This window comes from Anoplopoma fimbria, chromosome 12, assembly GCF_027596085.1.
Source record: "Anoplopoma fimbria isolate UVic2021 breed Golden Eagle Sablefish chromosome 12, Afim_UVic_2022, whole genome shotgun sequence".
Taxonomy (NCBI): Eukaryota; Metazoa; Chordata; class Actinopteri; order Perciformes; family Anoplopomatidae; genus Anoplopoma; species Anoplopoma fimbria.
Genome location: NC_072460.1, coordinates 1,539,651 through 1,557,150, shown reverse-complemented (window position 1 = coordinate 1,557,150; position 17,500 = coordinate 1,539,651). Strand labels below are relative to the sequence as shown.

General features: G+C 46.6%; 1 protein-coding gene and 29 non-coding genes across 30 annotated transcripts in view; 1 reads left to right on the top strand and 29 right to left on the bottom strand.

Annotated features, from left to right (window-relative positions):
- Window positions 1-17,500, top strand: part of sema3h (sema domain, immunoglobulin domain (Ig), short basic domain, secreted, (semaphorin) 3H) — an 83,646-nt gene that overhangs the window by 49,627 nt on the left and 16,519 nt on the right. The window lies entirely within an intron of this gene.
- trnar-ccu (transfer RNA arginine (anticodon CCU)) lies at window positions 351-423 on the bottom strand. The gene has a single exon. It is a non-coding gene; the product is annotated as a tRNA-Arg (tRNA).
- trnar-ccu (transfer RNA arginine (anticodon CCU)) lies at window positions 1,182-1,254 on the bottom strand. The gene has a single exon. It is a non-coding gene; the product is annotated as a tRNA-Arg (tRNA).
- Window positions 1,857-1,929, bottom strand: trnar-ccu (transfer RNA arginine (anticodon CCU)). The gene has a single exon. It is a non-coding gene; the product is annotated as a tRNA-Arg (tRNA).
- trnar-ccu (transfer RNA arginine (anticodon CCU)) lies at window positions 2,288-2,360 on the bottom strand. The gene has a single exon. It is a non-coding gene; the product is annotated as a tRNA-Arg (tRNA).
- On the bottom strand, window positions 2,963-3,035 carry trnar-ccu (transfer RNA arginine (anticodon CCU)). The gene has a single exon. It is a non-coding gene; the product is annotated as a tRNA-Arg (tRNA).
- On the bottom strand, window positions 3,394-3,466 carry trnar-ccu (transfer RNA arginine (anticodon CCU)). The gene has a single exon. It is a non-coding gene; the product is annotated as a tRNA-Arg (tRNA).
- trnar-ccg (transfer RNA arginine (anticodon CCG)) lies at window positions 4,066-4,138 on the bottom strand. The gene has a single exon. It is a non-coding gene; the product is annotated as a tRNA-Arg (tRNA).
- Window positions 4,741-4,813, bottom strand: trnar-ccu (transfer RNA arginine (anticodon CCU)). Its single transcript has one exon. It is a non-coding gene; the product is annotated as a tRNA-Arg (tRNA).
- Window positions 5,416-5,488, bottom strand: trnar-ccu (transfer RNA arginine (anticodon CCU)). Its single transcript has one exon. It is a non-coding gene; the product is annotated as a tRNA-Arg (tRNA).
- On the bottom strand, window positions 5,840-5,912 carry trnar-ccu (transfer RNA arginine (anticodon CCU)). The gene has a single exon. It is a non-coding gene; the product is annotated as a tRNA-Arg (tRNA).
- On the bottom strand, window positions 6,283-6,355 carry trnar-ccu (transfer RNA arginine (anticodon CCU)). The gene has a single exon. It is a non-coding gene; the product is annotated as a tRNA-Arg (tRNA).
- trnar-ccu (transfer RNA arginine (anticodon CCU)) lies at window positions 7,205-7,277 on the bottom strand. The gene has a single exon. It is a non-coding gene; the product is annotated as a tRNA-Arg (tRNA).
- trnar-ccu (transfer RNA arginine (anticodon CCU)) lies at window positions 7,880-7,952 on the bottom strand. Its single transcript has one exon. It is a non-coding gene; the product is annotated as a tRNA-Arg (tRNA).
- trnar-ccu (transfer RNA arginine (anticodon CCU)) lies at window positions 8,311-8,383 on the bottom strand. The gene has a single exon. It is a non-coding gene; the product is annotated as a tRNA-Arg (tRNA).
- On the bottom strand, window positions 8,740-8,812 carry trnar-ccu (transfer RNA arginine (anticodon CCU)). Its single transcript has one exon. It is a non-coding gene; the product is annotated as a tRNA-Arg (tRNA).
- trnar-ccu (transfer RNA arginine (anticodon CCU)) lies at window positions 9,658-9,730 on the bottom strand. Its single transcript has one exon. It is a non-coding gene; the product is annotated as a tRNA-Arg (tRNA).
- On the bottom strand, window positions 10,089-10,161 carry trnar-ccu (transfer RNA arginine (anticodon CCU)). Its single transcript has one exon. It is a non-coding gene; the product is annotated as a tRNA-Arg (tRNA).
- On the bottom strand, window positions 10,764-10,836 carry trnar-ccu (transfer RNA arginine (anticodon CCU)). The gene has a single exon. It is a non-coding gene; the product is annotated as a tRNA-Arg (tRNA).
- Window positions 11,193-11,265, bottom strand: trnar-ccu (transfer RNA arginine (anticodon CCU)). The gene has a single exon. It is a non-coding gene; the product is annotated as a tRNA-Arg (tRNA).
- trnar-ccu (transfer RNA arginine (anticodon CCU)) lies at window positions 11,623-11,695 on the bottom strand. Its single transcript has one exon. It is a non-coding gene; the product is annotated as a tRNA-Arg (tRNA).
- On the bottom strand, window positions 12,295-12,367 carry trnar-ccu (transfer RNA arginine (anticodon CCU)). Its single transcript has one exon. It is a non-coding gene; the product is annotated as a tRNA-Arg (tRNA).
- Window positions 13,001-13,073, bottom strand: trnar-ccu (transfer RNA arginine (anticodon CCU)). The gene has a single exon. It is a non-coding gene; the product is annotated as a tRNA-Arg (tRNA).
- trnar-ccu (transfer RNA arginine (anticodon CCU)) lies at window positions 13,429-13,501 on the bottom strand. Its single transcript has one exon. It is a non-coding gene; the product is annotated as a tRNA-Arg (tRNA).
- On the bottom strand, window positions 14,104-14,176 carry trnar-ccu (transfer RNA arginine (anticodon CCU)). The gene has a single exon. It is a non-coding gene; the product is annotated as a tRNA-Arg (tRNA).
- trnar-ccu (transfer RNA arginine (anticodon CCU)) lies at window positions 14,779-14,851 on the bottom strand. Its single transcript has one exon. It is a non-coding gene; the product is annotated as a tRNA-Arg (tRNA).
- Window positions 15,208-15,280, bottom strand: trnar-ccu (transfer RNA arginine (anticodon CCU)). Its single transcript has one exon. It is a non-coding gene; the product is annotated as a tRNA-Arg (tRNA).
- trnar-ccu (transfer RNA arginine (anticodon CCU)) lies at window positions 15,882-15,954 on the bottom strand. The gene has a single exon. It is a non-coding gene; the product is annotated as a tRNA-Arg (tRNA).
- Window positions 16,557-16,629, bottom strand: trnar-ccu (transfer RNA arginine (anticodon CCU)). Its single transcript has one exon. It is a non-coding gene; the product is annotated as a tRNA-Arg (tRNA).
- Window positions 16,988-17,060, bottom strand: trnar-ccu (transfer RNA arginine (anticodon CCU)). The gene has a single exon. It is a non-coding gene; the product is annotated as a tRNA-Arg (tRNA).

Here is a 17,500-nt window from a genome sequence, read left to right as displayed (position 1 = left end):
GATGGCACAGTATGTGGTAAAAATAACCTAGCAGAGGATGGTTTCGATCCATCGACCTCTGGGTTATGGGCCCAGCACGCTTCCGCTGCGCCACTCTGCTGTCAGTTGCCTTGCATGGGATTCAAACCCACGATTCCTATTTTTAGAGGACAGACAACACAGACAATAGAAAGAAGCCAATTCAGAGTGACTACAATTTTTGTTTAAATCCCATACACTGTGTCAGTTAGATTGCAGTGGAGGAGATGGCACAGTATGTGGTAAAAATAACCTAGCAGAGGATGGTTTCGATCCATCGACCTCTGGGTTATGGGCCCAGCACGCTTCCGCTGCGCCACTCTGCTGTTTATCACCCCAGATGGGACTTGAACCCACAATCCCTGGCTTAGGAGGCCAGTGCCTTGTCCATTAGGCCACTGGGGCTGTATTTGTTGATTCAAAGAGTCTTTGCTTTCATGACGGACTGTTGTTCCTCAAATCTTTTGTGTGGACTGACATACAATGAATGATATTCCGCTGCGCCACTCTACTGTCAATCGCCCTGCATGGGATTCAAACCCACGATTCCTAGCTTTAGAGGACAGACAACACAGACAATAGAAAGAAGCCAATTCAGAGTGACTACAATTTGTTTAAATCCCATACACTGTGTCAGTTAGATTGCAGTGGAGGAGATGGCACAGTATGTGGTAAAAATAACCTAGCAGAGGATGGTTTCGATCCATCGACCTCTGGGTTATGGGCCCCATCGCGCCACTCTGCTGGTTCACCCCAGATGGGGAACCCACAATCCCCTTAGGAGGCCAGTGCCTTGTCCATTAGGCCACTGGGGCTGTATTTGTTGATTCAAAGAGTCTTTGCTTTCATGACGGACTGTTGTTCCTCAAATCTTTTGTGTGGACTGTCAATGAATGATATTTGCCACTCTACTGTCAATCGCCCTGCATGGGATTCAAACCCACGATTCCTAGCTTTAGAGGACAGACAACACAGACAATAGAAAGAAGCCAATTCAGAGTGACTACAATTTTTGTTTAAATCCCATACACTGTGTCAGTTAGATTGCAGTGGAGGAGATGGCACAGTATGTGGTAAAAATAACCTAGCAGAGGATGGTTTCGATCCATCGACCTCTGGGTTATGGGCCCAGCACGCTTCCGCTGCGCCACTCTGCTGTTTATCACCCCAGATGGGACTTGAACCCACAATCCCTGGCTTAGGAGGCCAGTGCCTTGTCCATTAGGCCACTGGGGCTGTATTTGTTGATTCAAAGAGTCTTTGCTTTCATGACGGACTGTTGTTCCTCAAATCTTTTGTGTGGACTGACATACAATGAATGATATTCCGCTGCGCCACTCTACTGTCAATCGCCCTGCATGGGATTCAAACCCACGATTCCTAGCTTTAGAGGACAGACAACACAGACAATAGAAAGGAGCCAATTCAGAGTGACTACAATTTTTGTTTAAATCCCATACACTGTGTCAGTTAGATTGCAGTGGAGGAGATGGCACAGTATGTGGTAAAAATAACCTAGCAGAGGATGGTTTCGATCCATCGACCTCTGGGTTATGGGCCCAGCACGCTTCCGCTGCGCCACTCTGCTGTCAGTTGCCTTGCATGGGATTCAAACCCACGATTCCTATTTTTAGAGGACAGACAACACAGACAATAGAAAGAAGCCAATTCAGAGTGACTACAATTTTTGTTTAAATCCCATACACTGTGTCAGTTAGATTGCAGTGGAGGAGATGGCACAGTATGTGGTAAAAATAACCTAGCAGAGGATGGTTTCGATCCATCGACCTCTGGGTTATGGGCCCAGCACGCTTCCGCTGCGCCACTCTGCTGTTTATCACCCCAGATGGGACTTGAACCCACAATCCCTGGCTTAGGAGGCCAGTGCCTTGTCCATTAGGCCACTGGGGCTGTATTTGTTGATTCAAAGAGTCTTTGCTTTCATGACGGACTGTTGTTCCTCAAATCTTTTGTGTGGACTGACATACAATGAATGATATTCCGCTGCGCCACTCTACTGTCAATCGCCCTGCATGGGATTCAAACCCACGATTCCTAGCTTTAGAGGACAGACAACACAGACAATAGAAAGAAGCCAATTCAGAGTGACTACAATTTTTGTTTAAATCCCATACACTGTGTCAGTTAGATTGCAGTGGAGGAGATGGCACAGTATGTGGTAAAAATAACCTAGCAGAGGATGGTTTCGATCCATCGACCTCTGGGTTATGGGCCCAGCACGCTTCCGCTGCGCCACTCTGCTGTTAATCACCCCAGATGGGACTTGAACCCACAATCCCTGGCTTAGGAGGCCAGTGCCTTGTCCATTAGGCCACTGGGGCTGCATTTGTTGATTCAAAGAGTCTTTGCTTTCATGACGGACTGTTGTTCCTCAAATCTTTTGTGTGGACTGACATACAATGAATGATATTCCGCTGCGCCACTCTACTGTCAATCGCCCTGCATGGGATTCAAACCCACAATTCCTATTTTTAGAGGACAGACAACACAGACAATAGAAAGAAGCCAATTCAGAGTGACTACAATTTTTGTTTAAATCCCATACACTGTGTCAGTTAGATTGCAGTGGAGGAGATGGCACAGTATGTGGTAAAAATAACCTAGCAGAGGATGGTTTCGATCCATCGACCTCTGGGTTATGGGCCCAGCACGCTTCCGCTGCGCCACTCTGCTGTCAGTTGCCTTGCATGGGATTCAAACCCACGATTCCTATTTTTAGAGGACAGACAACACAGACAATAGAAAGAAGCCAATTCAGAGTGACTACAATTTTTGTTTAAATCCCATACACTGTGTCAGTTAGATTGCAGTGGAGGAGATGGCACAGTATGTGGTAAAAATAACCTAGCAGAGGATGGTTTCGATCCATCGACCTCTGGGTTATGGGCCCAGCACGCTTCCGCTGCGCCACTCTGCTGTTTATCACCCCAGATGGGACTTGAACCCACAATCCCTGGCTTAGGAGGCCAGTGCCTTGTCCATTAGGCCACTGGGGCTGTATTTGTTGATTCAAAGAGTCTTTGCTTTCATGACGGACTGTTGTTCCTCAAATCTTTTGTGTGGACTGACATACAATGAATGATATTCCGCTGCGCCACTCTACTGTCAATCGCCCTGCATGGGATTCAAACCCACGATTCCTATTTTTAGAGGACAGACAACACAGACAATAGAAAGAAGCCAATTCAGAGTGACTACAATTTTTGTTTAAATCCCATACACTGTGTCAGTTAGATTGCAGTGGAGGAGATGGCACAGTATGTGGTAAAAATAACCTAGCAGAGGATGGTTTCGATCCATCGACCTCTGGGTTATGGGCCCAGCACGCTTCCGCTGCGCCACTCTGCTGTTTATCACCCCAGATGGGACTTGAACCCACAATCCCTGGCTTAGGAGGCCAGTGCCTTGTCCATTAGGCCACTGGGGCTGTATTTGTTGATTCAAAGAGTCTTTGCTTTCATGACGGACTGTTGTTCCTCAAATCTTTTGTGTGGACTGACATACAATGAATGATATTCCGCTGCGCCACTCTACTGTCAATCGCCCTGCATGGGATTACCCACGATTCCTAGCTTTAGAGGACAGACAACACAGACAATAGAAAGGAGCCAATTCAGAGTGACTACAATTTTTGTTTAAATCCCATACACTGTGTCAGTTAGATTGCAGTTGTGGAGATGGCACAGTATGTGGTAAAAATAACCTAGCAGAGGATGGTTTCGATCCATCGACCTCTGGGTTATGGGCCCAGCACGCTTCCGCTGCGCCACTCTGCTGTCAGTTGCCTTGCATGGGATTCAAACCCACGATTCCTATTTTTAGAGGACAGACAACACAGACAATAGAAAGAAGCCAATTCAGAGTGACTACAATTTTTGTTTAAATCCCATACACTGTGTCAGTTAGATTGCAGTGGAGGAGATGGCACAGTATGTGGTAAAAATAACCTAGCAGAGGATGGTTTCGATCCATCGACCTCTGGGTTATGGGCCCAGCACGCTTCCGCTGCGCCACTCTGCTGTTTATCACCCCAGATGGGACTTGAACCCACAACCCCTGGCTTCGGAGGCCAGTGCCTTGTCCATTAGGCCACTGGGGCTGTATTTGTTGATTCAAAGAGTCTTTGCTTTCATGACGGACTGTTGTTCCTCAAATCTTTTGTGTGGACTGACATACAATGAATGATATTCCGCTGCGCCACTCTACTGTCAATCGCCCTGCATGGGATTCAAACCCACGATTCCTAGCTTTAGAGGACAGACAACACAGACAATAGAAAGGAGCCAATTCAGAGTGACTACAATTTTTGTTTAAATCCCATACACTGTGTCAGTTAGATTGCAGTTGTGGAGATGGCACAGTATGTGGTAAAAATAACCTAGCAGAGGATGGTTTCGATCCATCGACCTCTGGGTTATGGGCCCAGCACGCTTCCGCTGCGCCACTCTGCTGTCAGTTGCCTTGCATGGGATTCAAACCCACGATTCCTATTTTTAGAGGACAGACAACACAGACAATAGAAAGAAGCCAATTCAGAGTGACTACAATTTTTGTTTAAATCCCATACACTGTGTCAGTTAGATTGCAGTGGAGGAGATGGCACAGTATGTGGTAAAAATAACCTAGCAGAGGATGGTTTCGATCCATCGACCTCTGGGTTATGGGCCCAGCACGCTTCCGCTGCGCCACTCTGCTGTTTATCACCCCAGATGGGACTTGAACCCACAATCCCTGGCTTAGGAGGCCAGTGCCTTGTCCATTAGGCCACTGGGGCTGTATTTGTTGATTCAAAGAGTCTTTGCTTTCATGACGGACTGTTGTTCCTCAAATCTTTTGTGTGGACTGACATACAATGAATGATATTCCGCTGCGCCACTCTACTGTCAATCGCCCTGCATGGGATTCAAACCCACGATTCCTAGCTTTAGAGGACAGACAACACAGACAATAGAAAGGAGCCAATTCAGAGTGACTACAATTTTTGTTTAAATCCCATACACTGTGTCAGTTAGATTGCAGTTGTGGAGATGGCACAGTATGTGGTAAAAATAACCTAGCAGAGGATGGTTTCGATCCATCGACCTCTGGGTTATGGGCCCAGCACGCTTCCGCTGCGCCACTCTGCTGTCAGTTGCCTTGCATGGGATTCAAACCCACGATTCCTATTTTTAGAGGACAGACAACACAGACAATAGAAAGAAGCCAATTCAGAGTGACTACAATTTTTGTTTAAATCCCATACACTGTGTCAGTTAGATTGCAGTGGAGGAGATGGCACAGTATGTGGTAAAAATAACCTAGCAGAGGATGGTTTCGATCCATCGACCTCTGGGTTATGGGCCCAGCACGCTTCCGCTGCGCCACTCTGCTGTTTATCACCCCAGATGGGACTTGAACCCACAATCCCTGGCTTAGGAGGCCAGTGCCTTGTCCATTAGGCCACTGGGGCTGTATTTGTTGATTCAAAGAGTCTTTGCTTTCATGACGGACTGTTGTTCCTCAAATCTTTTGTGTGGACTGACATACAATGAATGATATTCCGCTGCGCCACTCTATCGCCCTGCATGGGATTCAAACCCACGATTCCTAGCTTTAGAGGACAGACAACACAGACAATAGAAAGAAGCCAATTCAGAGTGACTACAATTTTTGTTTAAATCCCATACACTGTGTCAGTTAGATTGCAGTGGAGGAGATGGCACAGTATGTGGTAAAAATAACCTAGCAGAGGATGGTTTCGATCCATCGACCTCTGGGTTATGGGCCCAGCACGCTTCCGCTGCGCCACTCTGCTGTTTATCACCCCAGATGGGACTTGAACCCACAATCCCTGGCTTAGGAGGCCAGTGCCTTGTCCATTAGGCCACTGGGGCTCATTTGTTGATTCAAAGAGTCTTTGCTTTCATGACGGACTGTTGTTCCTCAAATCTTTTGTGTGGACTGACATACAATGAATGATATTCCGCTGCGCCACTCTACTGTCAATCGCCCTGCATGGGATTCAAACCCACGATTCCTATTTTTAGAGGACAGACAACACAGACAGACAACACAGACAATAGAAAGAAGCCAATTCAGAGTGACTACAATTTTTGTTTAAATCCCATACACTGTGTCAGTTAGATTGCAGTGGAGGAGATGGCACAGTATGTGGTAAAAATAACCTAGCAGAGGATGGTTTCGATCCATCGACCTCTGGGTTATGGGCCCAGCACGCTTCCGCTGCGCCACTCTGCTGTTTATCACCCCAGATGGGACTTGAACCCACAATCCCTGGCTTAGGAGGCCAGTGCCTTGTCCATTAGGCCACTGGGGCTGTATTTGTTGATTCAAAGAGTCTTTGCTTTCATGACGGACTGTTGTTCCTCAAATCTTTTGTGTGGACTGACATACAATGAATGATATTCCGCTGCGCCACTCTACTGTCAATCGCCCTGCATGGGATTCAAACCCACGATTCCTAGCTTTAGAGGACAGACAACACAGACAATAGAAAGGAGCCAATTCAGAGTGACTACAATTTTTGTTTAAATCCCATACACTGTGTCAGTTAGATTGCAGTTGTGGAGATGGCACAGTATGTGGTAAAAATAACCTAGCAGAGGATGGTTTCGATCCATCGACCTCTGGGTTATGGGCCCAGCACGCTTCCGCTGCGCCACTCTGCTGTCAGTTGCCTTGCATGGGATTCAAACCCACTGATTCCTATCCTTTTAGAGGACAGACAACACAGACAATAGAAAGAAGCCAATTCAGAGTGACTACAATTTTTGTTTAAATCCCATACACTGTGTCAGTTAGATTGCAGTGGAGGAGATGGCACAGTATGTGGTAAAAATAACCTAGCAGAGGATGGTTTCGATCCATCGACCTCTGGGTTATGGGCCCAGCACGCTTCCGCTGCGCCACTCTGCTGTCAGTTGCCTTGCATGGGATTCAAACCCACGATTCCTATTTTTAGAGGACAGACAACACAGACAATAGAAAGAAGCCAATTCAGAGTGACTACAATTTTTGTTTAAATCCCATACACTGTGTCAGTTAGATTGCAGTGGAGGAGATGGCACAGTATGTGGTAAAAATAACCTAGCAGAGGATGGTTTCGATCCATCGACCTCTGGGTTATGGGCCCAGCACGCTTCCGCTGCGCCACTCTGCTGTTTATCACCCCAGATGGGACTTGAACCCACAATCCCTGGCTTAGGAGGCCAGTGCCTTGTCCATTAGGCCACTGGGGCTGTATTTGTTGATTCAAAGAGTCTTTGCTTTCATGACGGACTGTTGTTCCTCAAATCTTTTGTGTGGACTGACATACAATGAATGATATTCCGCTGCGCCACTCTACTGTCAATCGCCCTGCATGGGATTCAAACCCACGATTCCTAGCTTTAGAGGACAGACAACACAGACAATAGAAAGGAGCCAATTCAGAGTGACTACAATTTTTGTTTAAATCCCATACACTGTGTCAGTTAGATTGCAGTTGTGGAGATGGCACAGTATGTGGTAAAAATAACCTAGCAGAGGATGGTTTCGATCCATCGACCTCTGGGTTATGGGCCCAGCACGCTTCCGCTGCGCCACTCTGCTGTCAGTTGCCTTGCATGGGATTCAAACCCACGATTCCTATTTTTAGAGGACAGACAACACAGACAATAGAAAGAAGCCAATTCAGAGTGACTACAATTTTTGTTTAAATCCCATACACTGTGTCAGTTAGATTGCAGTGGAGGAGATGGCACAGTATGTGGTAAAAATAACCTAGCAGAGGATGGTTTCGATCCATCGACCTCTGGGTTATGGGCCCAGCACGCTTCCGCTGCGCCACTCTGCTGTTTATCACCCCAGATGGGACTTGAACCCACAATCCCTGGCTTAGGAGGCCAGTGCCTTGTCCATTAGGCCACTGGGGCTGTATTTGTTGATTCAAAGAGTCTTTGCTTTCATGACGGACTGTTGTTCCTCAAATCTTTTGTGTGGACTGACATACAATGAATGATATTCCGCTGCGCCACTCTACTGTCAATCGCCCTGCATGGGATTCAAACCCACGATTCCTAGCTTTAGAGGACAGACAACACAGACAATAGAAAGAAGCCAATTCAGAGTGACTACAATTTTTGTTTAAATCCCATACACTGTGTCAGTTAGATTGCAGTGGAGGAGATGGCACAGTATGTGGTAAAAATAACCTAGCAGAGGATGGTTTCGATCCATCGACCTCTGGGTTATGGGCCCAGCACGCTTCCGCTGCGCCACTCTGCTGTTTATCACCCCAGATGGGACTTGAACCCACAATCCCTGGCTTAGGAGGCCAGTGCCTTGTCCATTAGGCCACTGGGGCTGCATTTGTTGATTCAAAGAGTCTTTGCTTTCATGACGGACTGTTGTTCCTCAAATCTTTTGTGTGGACTGACATACAATGAATGATATTGCTGCGCCACTCTACTGTCAATCGCCCTGCATGGGATTCAAACCCACGATTCCTATTTTTAGAGGACAGACAACACAGACAATAGAAAGAAGCCAATTCAGAGTGACTACAATTTTTGTTTAAATCCCATACACTGTGTCAGTTAGATTGCAGTGGAGGAGATGGCACAGTATGTGGTAAAAATAACCTAGCAGAGGATGGTTTCGATCCATCGACCTCTGGGTTATGGGCCCAGCACGCTTCCGCTGCGCCACTCTGCTGTTTATCACCCCAGATGGGACTTGAACCCACAATCCCTGGCTTAGGAGGCCAGTGCCTTGTCCATTAGGCCACTGGGGCTGTATTTGTTGATTCAAAGAGTCTTTGCTTTCATGACGGACTGTTGTTCCTCAAATCTTTTGTGTGGACTGACATACAATGAATGATATTCCGCTGCGCCACTCTACTGTCAATCGCCCTGCATGGGATTCAAACCCACGATTCCTAGCTTTAGAGGACAGACAACACAGACAATAGAAAGGAGCCAATTCAGAGTGACTACAATTTTTGTTTAAATCCCATACACTGTGTCAGTTAGATTGCAGTTGTGGAGATGGCACAGTATGTGGTAAAAATAACCTAGCAGAGATGGTTTCGATCCATCGACCTCTGGGTTATGGGCCCAGCACGCTTCCGCTGCGCCACTCTGCTGTCAGTTGCCTTGCATGGGATTCAAACCCACGATTCCTATTTTTAGAGGACAGACAACACAGACAATAGAAAGAAGCCAATTCAGAGTGACTACAATTTTTGTTTAAATCCCATACACTGTGTCAGTTAGATTGCAGTGGAGGAGATGGCACAGTATGTGGTAAAAATAACCTAGCAGAGGATGGTTTCGATCCATCGACCTCTGGGTTATGGGCCCAGCACGCTTCCGCTGCGCCACTCTGCTGTCAGTTGCCTTGCATGGGATTCAAACCCACGATTCCTATTTTTAGAGGACAGACAACACAGACAATAGAAAGAAGCCAATTCAGAGTGACTACAATTTTTGTTTAAATCCCATACACTGTGTCAGTTAGATTGCAGTGGAGGAGATGGCACAGTATGTGGTAAAAATAACCTAGCAGAGGATGGTTTCGATCCATCGACCTCTGGGTTATGGGCCCAGCACGCTTCCGCTGCGCCACTCTGCTGTTTATCACCCCAGATGGGACTTGAACCCACAATCCCTGGCTTAGGAGGCCAGTGCCTTGTCCATTAGGCCACTGGGGCTGTATTTGTTGATTCAAAGAGTCTTTGCTTTCATGACGGACTGTTGTTCCTCAAATCTTTTGTGTGGACTGACATACAATGAATGATATTCCGCTGCGCCACTCTACTGTCAATCGCCCTGCATGGGATTCAAACCCACAATTCCTATTTTTAGAGGACAGACAACACAGACAATAGAAAGAAGCCAATTCAGAGTGACTACAATTTTTGTTTAAATCCCATACACTGTGTCAGTTAGATTGCAGTGGAGGAGATGGCACAGTATGTGGTAAAAATAACCTAGCAGAGGATGGTTTCGATCCATCGACCTCTGGGTTATGGGCCCAGCACGCTTCCGCTGCGCCACTCTGCTGTTTATCACCCCAGATGGGACTTGAACCCACAATCCCTGGCTTAGGAGGCCAGTGCCTTGTCCATTAGGCCACTGGGGCTGTATTTGTTGATTCAAAGAGTCTTTGCTTTCATGACGGACTGTTGTTCCTCAAATCTTTTGTGTGGACTGACATACAATGAATGATATTCCGCTGCGCCACTCTACTGTCAATCGCCCTGCATGGGATTCAAACCCACGATTCCTATTTTTAGAGGACAGACAACACAGACAATAGAAAGAAGCCAATTCAGAGTGACTACAATTTTTGTTTAAATCCCATACACTGTGTCAGTTAGATTGCAGTGGAGGAGATGGCACAGTATGTGGTAAAAATAACCTAGCAGAGGATGGTTTCGATCCATCGACCTCTGGGTTATGGGCCCAGCACGCTTCCGCTGCGCCACTCTGCTGTCAGTTGCCTTGCATGGGATTCAAACCCACGATTCCTATTTTTAGAGGACAGACAACACAGACAATAGAAAGAAGCCAATTCAGAGTGACTACAATTTTTGTTTAAATCCCATACACTGTGTCAGTTAGATTGCAGTGGAGGAGATGGCACAGTATGTGGTAAAAATAACCTAGCAGAGGATGGTTTCGATCCATCGACCTCTGGGTTATGGGCCCAGCACGCTTCCGCTGCGCCACTCTGCTGTTTATCACCCCAGATGGGACTTGAACCCACAATCCCTGGCTTAGGAGGCCAGTGCCTTGTCCATTAGGCCACTGGGGCTGTATTTGTTGATTCAAAGAGTCTTTGCTTTCATGACGGACTGTTGTTCCTCAAATCTTTTGTGTGGACTGACATACAATGAATGATATTCCGCTGCGCCACTCTACTGTCAATCGCCCTGCATGGGATTCAAACCCACGATTCCTAGCTTTAGAGGACAGACAACACAGACAATAGAAAAGCCAATTCAGAGTGACTACAATTTTTGTTTAAATCCCATACACTGTGTCAGTTAGATTGCAGTGGAGGAGATGGCACAGTATGTGGTAAAAATAACCTAGCAGAGGATGGTTTCGATCCATCGACCTCTGGGTTATGGGCCCAGCACGCTTCCGCTGCGCCACTCTGCTGTTTATCACCCCAGATGGGACTTGAACCCACAATCCCTGGCTTAGGAGGCCAGTGCCTTGTCCATTAGGCCACTGGGGCTGCATTTGTTGATTCAAAGAGTCTTTGCTTTCATGACGGACTGTTGTTCCTCAAATCTTTTGTGTGGACTGACATACAATGAATGATATTCCGCTGCGCCACTCTACTGTCAATCGCCCTGCATGGGATTCAAACCCACAATTCCTATTTTTAGAGGACAGACAACACAGACAATAGAAAGAAGCCAATTCAGAGTGACTACAATTTTTGTTTAAATCCCATACACTGTGTCAGTTAGATTGCAGTGGAGGAGATGGCACAGTATGTGGTAAAAATAACCTAGCAGAGGATGGTTTCGATCCATCGACCTCTGGGTTATGGGCCCAGCACGCTCCGCTGCGCCACTCTGCTGTTTATCACCCCAGATGGGACTTGAACCCACAATCCCTGGCTTAGGAGGCCAGTGCCTTGTCCATTAGGCCACTGGGGCTGTATTTGTTGATTCAAAGAGTCTTTGCTTTCATGACGGACTGTTGTTCCTCAAATCTTTTGTGTGGACTGACATACAATGAATGATATTCCGCTGCGCCACTCTACTGTCAATCGCCCTGCATGGGATTCAAACCCACGATTCCTAGCTTTAGAGGACAGACAACACAGACAATAGAAAGAAGCCAATTCAGAGTGACTACAATTTTTGTTTAAATCCCATACACTGTGTCAGTTAGATTGCAGTGGTGGAGATGGCACAGTATGTGGTAAAAATAACCTAGCAGAGGATGGTTTCGATCCATCGACCTCTGGGTTATGGGCCCAGCACGCTTCCGCTGCGCCACTCTGCTGTCAGTTGCCTTGCATGGGATTCAAACCCACGATTCCTATTTTTAGAGAGACAACACAGACAATAGAAAGAAGCCAATTCAGAGTGACTACAATTTTTGTTTAAATCCCATACACTGTGTCAGTTAGATTGCAGTGGAGGAGATGGCACAGTATGTGGTAAAAATAACCTAGCAGAGGATGGTTTCGATCCATCGACCTCTGGGTTATGGGCCCAGCACGCTTCCGCTGCGCCACTCTGCTGTTTATCACCCCAGATGGGACTTGAACCCACAATCCCTGGCTTAGGAGGCCAGTGCCTTGTCCATTAGGCCACTGGGGCTGTATTTGTTGATTCAAAGAGTCTTTGCTTTCATGACGGACTGTTGTTCCTCAAATCTTTTGTGTGGACTGACATACAATGAATGATATTCCGCTGCGCCACTCTACTGTCAATCGCCCTGCATGGGATTCAAACCCACGATTCCTAGCTTTAGAGGACAGACAACACAGACAATAGAAAGAAGCCAATTCAGAGTGACTACAATTTTTGTTTAAATCCCATACACTGTGTCAGTTAGATTGCAGTGGAGGAGATGGCACAGTATGTGGTAAAAATAACCTAGCAGAGGATGGTTTCGATCCATCGACCTCTGGGTTATGGGCCCAGCACTGTTGTTCCTCAAATCTTTTGTGTGGACTGACATACCGCTGCGCCACTCTGCTGTCAGTTGCCTTGCATGGGATTCAAACCCACGATTCCTATTTTTAGAGGACAGACAACACAGACAATAGAAAGAAGCCAATTCAGAGTGACTACAATTTTTGTTTAAATCCCATACACTGTGTCAGTTAGATTGCAGTGGAGGAGATGGCACAGTATGTGGTAAAAATAACCTAGCAGAGGATGGTTTCGATCCATCGACCTCTGGGTTATGGGCCCAGCACGCTTCCGCTGCGCCACTCTGCTGTTTATCACCCCAGATGGGACTTGAACCCACAATCCCTGGCTTAGGAGGCCAGTGCCTTGTCCATTAGGCCACTGGGGCTGTATTTGTTGATTCAAAGAGTCTTTGCTTTCATGACGGACTGTTGTTCCTCAAATCTTTTGTGTGGACTGACATACAATGAATGATATTCCGCTGCGCCACTCTACTGTCAATCGCCCTGCATGGGATTCAAACCCACGATTCCTTTTAGAGGACAGACAACACAGACAATAGAAAGAAGCCAATTCAGAGTGACTACAATTTTTGTTTAAATCCCATACACTGTGTCAGTTAGATTGCAGTGGAGGAGATGGCACAGTATGTGGTAAAAATAACCTAGCAGAGGATGGTTTCGATCCATCGACCTCTGGGTTATGGGCCCAGCACGCTTCCGCTGCGCCACTCTGCTGTTAATCACCCCAGATGGGACTTGAACCCACAATCCCTGGCTTAGGAGGCCAGTGCCTTGTCCATTAGGCCACTGGGGCTGCATTTGTTGATTCAAAGAGTCTTTGCTTTCATGACGGACTGTTGTTCCTCAAATCTTTTGTGTGGACTGACATACAATGAATGATATTCCGCTGCGCCACTCTACTGTCAATCGCCCTGCATGGGATTCAAACCCACGATTCCTAGCTTTAGAGGACAGACAACACAGACAATAGAAAGAAGCCAATTCAGAGTGACTACAATTTTTGTTTAAATCCCATACACTGTGTCAGTTAGATTGCAGTGGAGGAGATGGCACAGTATGTGGTAAAAATAACCTAGCAGAGGATGGTTTCGATCCATCGACCTCTGGGTTATGGGCCCAGCACGCTTCCGCTGCGCCACTCTGCTGTCAGTTGCCTTGCATGGGATTCAAACCCACGATTCCTATTTTTAGAGGACAGACAACACAGACAATAGAAAGAAGCCAATTCAGAGTGACTACAATTTTTGTTTAAATCCCATACACTGTGTCAGTTAGATTGCAGTGGAGGAGATGGCACAGTATGTGGTAAAAATAACCTAGCAGAGGATGGTTTCGATCCATCGACCTCTGGGTTATGGGCCCAGCACGCTTCCGCTGCGCCACTCTGCTGTTTATCACCCCAGATGGGACTTGAACCCACAATCCCTGGCTTAGGAGGCCAGTGCCTTGTCCATTAGGCCACTGGGGCTGTATTTGTTGATTCAAAGAGTCTTTGCTTTCATGACGGACTGTTGTTCCTCAAATCTTTTGTGTGGACTGACATACAATGAATGATATTCCGCTGCGCCACTCTACTGTCAATCGCCCTGCATGGGATTCAAACCCACGATTCCTAGCTTTAGAGGACAGACAACACAGACAATAGAAAGAAGCCAATTCAGAGTGACTACAATTTTTGTTTAAATCCCATACACTGTGTCAGTTAGATTGCAGTGGAGGAGATGGCACAGTATGTGGTAAAAATAACCTAGCAGAGGATGGTTTCGATCCATCGACCTCTGGGTTATGGGCCCAGCACGCTTCCGCTGCGCCACTCTGCTGTCAGTTGCCTTGCATGGGATTCAAACCCACGATTCCTATTTTTAGAGGACAGACAACACAGACAATAGAAAGAAGCCAATTCAGAGTGACTACAATTTTTGTTTAAATCCCATACACTGTGTCAGTTAGATTGCAGTGGAGGAGATGGCACAGTATGTGGTAAAAATAACCTAGCAGAGGATGGTTTCGATCCATCGACCTCTGGGTTATGGGCCCAGCACGCTTCCGCTGCGCCACTCTGCTGTTTATCACCCCAGATGGGACTTGAACCCACAATCCCTGGCTTAGGAGGCCAGTGCCTTGTCCATTAGGCCACTGGGGCTGTATTTGTTGATTCAAAGAGTCTTTGCTTTCATGACGGACTGTTGTTCCTCAAATCTTTTGTGTGGACTGACATACAATATGATATTCCGCTGCGCCACTCTACTGTCAATCGCCCTGCATGGGATTCAAACCCACGATTCCTATTTTTAGAGGACAGACAACACAGACAATAGAAAGAAGCCAATTCAGAGTGACTACAATTTTTGTTTAAATCCCATACACTGTGTCAGTTAGATTGCAGTGGAGGAGATGGCACAGTATGTGGTAAAAATAACCTAGCAGAGGATGGTTTCGATCCATCGACCTCTGGGTTATGGGCCCAGCACGCTTCCGCTGCGCCACTCTGCTGTTTATCACCCCAGATGGGACTTGAACCCACAATCCCTGGCTTAGGAGGCCAGTGCCTTGTCCATTAGGCCACTGGGGCTGTATTTGTTGATTCAAAGAGTCTTTGCTTTCATGACGGACTGTTGTTCCTCAAATCTTTTGTGTGGACTGACATACAATGAATGATATTCCGCTGCGCCACTCTACTGTCAATCGCCCTGCATGGGATTCAAACCCACGATTCCTAGCTTAGAGGACAGACAACACAGACAATAGAAAGGAGCCAATTCAGAGTGACTACAATTTTTGTTTAAATCCCATACACTGTGTCAGTTAGATTGCAGTTGTGGAGATGGCACAGTATGTGGTAAAAATAACCTAGCAGAGGATGGTTTCGATCCATCGACCTCTGGGTTATGGGCCCAGCACGCTTCCGCTGCGCCACTCTGCTGTCAGTTGCCTTGCATGGGATTCAAACCCACGATTCCTATTTTTAGAGGACAGACAACACAGACAATAGAAAGAAGCCAATTCAGAGTGACTACAATTTTTGTTTAAATCCCATACACTGTGTCAGTTAGATTGCAGTGGAGGAGATGGCACAGTATGTGGTAAAAATAACCTAGCAGAGGATGGTTTCGATCCATCGACCTCTGGGTTATGGGCCCAGCACGCTTCCGCTGCGCCACTCTGCTGTTTATCACCCCAGATGGGACTTGAACCCACAATCCCTGGCTTAGGAGGCCAGTGCCTTGTCCATTAGGCCACTGGGGCTGTATTTGTTGATTCAAAGAGTCTTTGCTTTCATGACGGACTGTTGTTCCTCAAATCTTTTGTGTGGACTGACATACAATGAATGATATTCCGCTGCGCCACTCTACTGTCAATCGCCCTGCATGGGATTCAAACCCACGATTCCTAGCTTTAGAGGACAGACAACACAGACAATAGAAAGAAGCCAATTCAGAGTGACTACAATTTTTGTTTAAATCCCATACACTGTGTCAGTTAGATTGCAGTTGAGGAGATGGCACAGTATGTGGTAAAAATAACCTAGCAGAGGATGGTTTCGATCCATCGACCTCTGGGTTATGGGCCCAGCACGCTTCCGCTGCGCCACTCTGCTGTCAGTTGCCTTGCATGGGATTCAAACCCACGATTCCTATTTTTAGAGGACAGACAACACAGACAATAGAAAGAAGCCAATTCAGAGTGACTACAATTTTTGTTTAAATCCCATACACTGTGTCAGTTAGATTGCAGTGGAGGAGATGGCACAGTATGTGGTAAAAATAACCTAGCAGAGGATGGTTTCGATCCATCGACCTCTGGGTTATGGGCCCAGCACGCTTCCGCTGCGCCACTCTGCTGTTTATCACCCCAGATGGGACTTGAACCCACAATCCCTGGCTTAGGAGGCCAGTGCCTTGTCCATTAGGCCACTGGGGCTGTATTTGTTGATTCAAAGAGTCTTTGCTTTCATGACGGACTGTTGTTCCTCAAATCTTTTGTGTGGACTGACATACAATGAATGATATTCCGCTGCGCCACTCTACTGTCAATCGCCCTGCATGGGATTCAAACCCACGATTCCTATTTTTAGAGGACAGACAACACAGACAATAGAAAGAAGCCAATTCAGAGTGACTACAATTTTTGTTTAAATCCCATACACTGTGTCAGTTAGATTGCAGTGGAGGAGATGGCACAGTATGTGGTAAAAATAACCTAGCAGAGGATGGTTTCGATCCATCGACCTCTGGGTTATGGGCCCAGCACGCTTCCGCTGCGCCACTCTGCTGTTTATCACCCCAGATGGGACTTGAACCCACAATCCCTGGCTTAGGAGGCCAGTGCCTTGTCCATTAGGCCACTGGGGCTGTATTTGTTGATTCAAAGAGTCTTTGCTTTCATGACGGACTGTTGTTCCTCAAATCTTTTGTGTGGACTGACATACAATGAATGATATTCCGCTGCGCCACTCTACTGTCAATCGCCCTGCATGGGATTCAAACCCACGATTCCTAGCTTTAGAGGACAGACAACACAGACAATAGAAAGGAGCCAATTCAGAGTGACTACAATTTTTGTTTAAATCCCATACACTGTGTCAGTTAGATTGCAGTTGTGGAGATGGCACAGTATGTGGTAAAAATAACCTAGCAGAGGATGGTTTCGATCCATCGACCTCTGGGTTATGGGCCCAGATTCAAACCCACGATTCCTATTTTTAGAGGACAGACAACACAGACAATAGAAAGAAGCCAATTCAGAGTGACTACAATTTTTGTTTAAATCCCATACACTGTGTCAGTTAGAT